Source organism: Quercus robur, chromosome 2 (assembly GCF_932294415.1).
Source record: "Quercus robur chromosome 2, dhQueRobu3.1, whole genome shotgun sequence".
In the NCBI taxonomy this organism is placed as follows: domain Eukaryota; kingdom Viridiplantae; phylum Streptophyta; class Magnoliopsida; order Fagales; family Fagaceae; genus Quercus; species Quercus robur.
Window position 1 is genome coordinate 61,230,479 of NC_065535.1, and position 4,432 is coordinate 61,234,910.

The window sequence follows — 4,432 nt, forward strand, 5'->3', positions numbered from 1 at the left end:
TACTACATAACCCATTATAGGATTATCACGGAATTTTGATTGTAAAAAATCTGACAAAATGAAAACATCCTATAAAACTGTATCTGGTGAAGCTTTTACATATATATAATATATTAGTTGATGTTCTGTACGATGAGTGCACATGCTATAGTTTCATACTTATATGAATCACTAAATTTGTGATATACGATATCATTAACATTTGAGAAATGAATTATTATTAGGAGAAATTGCACTTTACTCACTTGTGGTTTGGCCCGTTTTAACAGTGCCTACCCGTGATTTAAAAGTTATCACTTAACCCACCTGAGGTGACATTCGTTAGACCCCCGTTACTCAGCTCTCCCTTTTCACTGTTAAAAATAGGGGTAAATGTGTCTTTTTCGTTATATTTTGTGTCTCTCTCCACTTTTCTCTCCTTCTTCTTCACATAAAACATAAAAGAAAACCAATACACCTACGGTCACAAACAAAGTCACAAATCCATGTGAACATACACCCACAGATTCGCTAGCCTTCCACTGCTAAATCCAAAAATTGACTACTTAATTCTTCATAGAACAATCACAAAATAAAACTCTAACCCTCTTTCTTTTGCTAGTTCTCTAAAAAAAATCCAGATTTGCAAGTAAAAAAAAAAAAAACCCAACAATCTGTTCAAATTGACTACTTAATTCTTCATAGAACAATCACAAAATAAAACTCTAATCCTTTTTCTTTTGCTGGGTTCTCTAAAAAAAACTCAAATTTGCAAGTAAAAAAAAATCTGAAAAAAAAAAAAAAACCCCCAGCAATCTGTTCAAATTCACTACTTAATTCTTTATAGAACAATCACAAAATAAAACTCTAACCCTCTTTCTTTTGCTGGGTTCTCTAAAAAAAACCCCAGATTTGCAAGTAAAAAAAACCCGGCAATCTATTCAAATTGACTATTTAATTCTTCATAGAACAATCACAAAATAAAACTCTAACCCTCTTTCTTTTGCTGGGTTCTCTAAAAAAACCCAGATTTACAAGTAAAAAAAAGAATCTGCAAAAAAAAAAACCCAGCAATTTGTTCAAATTTACTACTTAATTCTTCATAAAACAATCACAAAATAAAACTCTAACCCTCTTTCTTTTGCTGGGTTTTCTAAAAAAAACCCAGATTTGTAAGTATAAAAAAAAATCTACCAAAAAAAAAAAAAAAAAAACCCAGCAATCTATTCAAATTGCTAGGTTTAATTTTTTTGGGTTTAATGGATTTGTGGGTTAATGGGTCAATACTGCTACAGCCACAGATCCAACAACGAACCCAAATCTGTTCAAAACGGCGCCACTCTGAGCCGGTCCAGGAGCTTCAGCAGGTGGAGTACTAATCGAAGATGGAGGACTCATCGGAACCTCAGAAGAAGCTGGAGGAGGAGATGGTGGAGAGTTCACCACTACCGGAGACGGAGCAGGCAATGGAGTCTTTCTAACTTTAAGCGACGACGTTGAAGCTTTAGGAGCAGGTGCTTGTGTTGGCGACTTTGATGGAGAGTGTGAAGGAGATTGGGCTAAAGTTGCTATAGAGGAAAACCCAAGCTTCAATACACCTTCTTGCTTGCAAGTGTCAGATTTCACTTTGGCAATCTAAGTGAAGAGAGAAAGGGATTATGGGTTTGGGGATTTTTAGGAATTCTAAGGTAGAGAGAGGGAGAGAGCTTGTTCTCTCTTTTAGGGTTCTAATTTTGGCTTATATAGTAAATGAGATTTTTTAATGGAAAGGACAGAGGTGGGTAATGGGGGTTTAACGGAGGCCACCTCAGGTGGGTTAAGTGACAACTTTTAAATCATGGATGGACATTGTTAAAACGGACCAAACCACAGGTGGGTAAAGTACAATTTCCCCTTATTATTATTATTATGTGCTTAAAGAAGAAAAGAAACAAATGTAAATTTTAAAAATGATACAATTATCTTATTGTGAATGAATTACTTAAATGAATTCAAAATTACTTAATATTTAGGTTAATCATCGGCAAACAGTTCTCTTTTAATCTTTTTACATTCTTTTCATTATGTGTGTTAATTCTATTCAAAAAAAGTATATATATATATATATATATTTTGCGTAAGTTAATAATTTGCTTTTACTAGACCCTTATGAACAGTTTCTCTTTTCTCAAATGGTTTTTTATAAGTTAAATATATACTATTATACGTATAATAATGGATCATTTGTATTTAATTTCATAAAGCTCTTATTGCGTCACATCACAAGCTACATCACTTATTTTTTCTAAAACTTTTTCCTCTTTTCTTTTAATATTGAATATTAAAAAAAAATGATAATATCTATTTTTACTATATATAATAATGGTGGTTTGGTAATTAATTTTGGTTTCTCATCTTTTCCTCTTGTCATCATTCTTCCAACCCTTCTTCTACCCTTCTCTATAACTAACTTATTCACCTTATTATTACTCTTCTTCTGCTCTTCATCTCCCTTTTTTTACTCTTTTAATTCTCCCATCTTATTTTCTATAAATTATCTTTTACTTTATTTGCATCTCTCTCCCATTCATTCCATGTTGTTCCTATCAAAAAAAAAAAAAAAAAAAGGTGATTACTCTCTCTTTCTCTCCAATTTTCTTCTTTGTTGGTGGATTTATTAATGTGTTTGACGCCTTTAAGTTGAATTTTTATTCTTGCAATTTTGCTTTGGGTTAATGAATTTTGGTGTTTTAATTCCCATAGCATGACTTTCTCTTATGAATTTGGTTTTATTTTAGCTTGGATTAATATATATTAGTCAAGTTTGGGTTAATATTTAGTTGTTTTGGAAGTGAGAATTTGAGTTTATACAATAACACACTCGACTTAACTATGTATTTGAATGTGTTATGTGTCTATGAATTATTTGAGTATTTGATTATTACAAATTCTATTTCTTATGAACCTAAGTGCTTGTTTGGTAATTGCCTATTTCTAGTAATTTATTTGCATAATGCAAGAAAAAACTAAAAGTTAGTGTGCTTTTAAAAAAGCTAAAAGTTATATTATTTAAAATAAAGCTGAGACAAAAAGTAGTGTGAAACTCACAAATAGTACATAAATAAGCAAAAAGCCAGCTAAAGTCACTTTTCAAACTCACACTAATCTTATTTTAATTTTGGTTTGTAAATTTTTGAAATACCTTTCCTCTGTTTTGGATATTAGGTAAAGAAAGTTCGGATTTTGATGTAACTTTTTTTTTTCTTTTTGATTTTAAATTGTGATTTTATTCGGTTTTGACTCCCTAAAAGTGTTTGTTTCAATTTTCTTTTCCCTTGAATTATAAATTTTTAGATAGGTAATGTTTTTTTTTGGATATAGGATGAGAAAAAAAAAGTTTGGATTTTAAGAAAGCTTGTTTTGGGGAATAATTTTCAATTTTAATGTACTTTGATGATGCACAAACTTTTGTAAGTAAATATTATTTAAGAATGAATATTTTGTTTACCGAACTTTTTAAATTCTTGAGAAAGTTTGTTTTGTTTTTTATCTTATAATAAAGAAATTATTATACTTATTATTATTATTATATATATATATATATAGATGGGTTCAATTATTGCAATTAATGTCAATAAAACTAACGAGTTAAATGTACTAAAAAAATGCATTTATAGAAAGTTAATGTGAAATTTTGAGGGGATACATTTTAAGTCCCTTTCAAAAAGAAATTTTTTACTCATTTGGAAGCAGTCCTCACAACTCCTACCGAGAGCTCACACCCCCTATGAGAGGTGAGAATGCTCCTCTTGCAAGGGTGAATAATTTGACCCTTTCTATATGGGTAGATTGTAATTTTATTTTAAAATAATTTGTAGGAAAGATTTCTATATTGTCTATATGTAATCTCATTATGATGTATATAATCATAATGTCATAAATACTTCGGAATATTACATGTCATTGAGGAGAGAAAATAAAATGGTCGATCATTAATTGAATAGTGAATAAACTGACTTGAGTTTGGAACTTTGGATGAAGTAATTGATATTTACAAAGGAATCTAAAATGATAGAAATGTATATTCCATTTAAAATTCCACCCATAATGTCAAACTAAAGGCAGGTAGGCAACTATTTGAACAATTTTGGAGAATAAAAAATAGTCATAAACAAACACCGATAGGCACTAATGTAGAGGCATCCAGCTATTTGAACAATTTTGGAGAATAAAAAATAGTCATAAACAAACACCGATAGGCACTAATGTAGAGGCATCCAGCTTTTTTTTTTTTTTTTTTTAAATGTAGTTATTTATTTATTAACTCACTGAGTTTTGTAAGCTTTATTTTATATTTTGAAGAGTTTATTACTGTGCATATGGGTTTAAATTGATTTTTTTTTTCCCTGTTGGTTATTGTTGAAAGTGACAAATTTATAATAGTGGTTGCAATATATAAATTAAGGGCATTAGA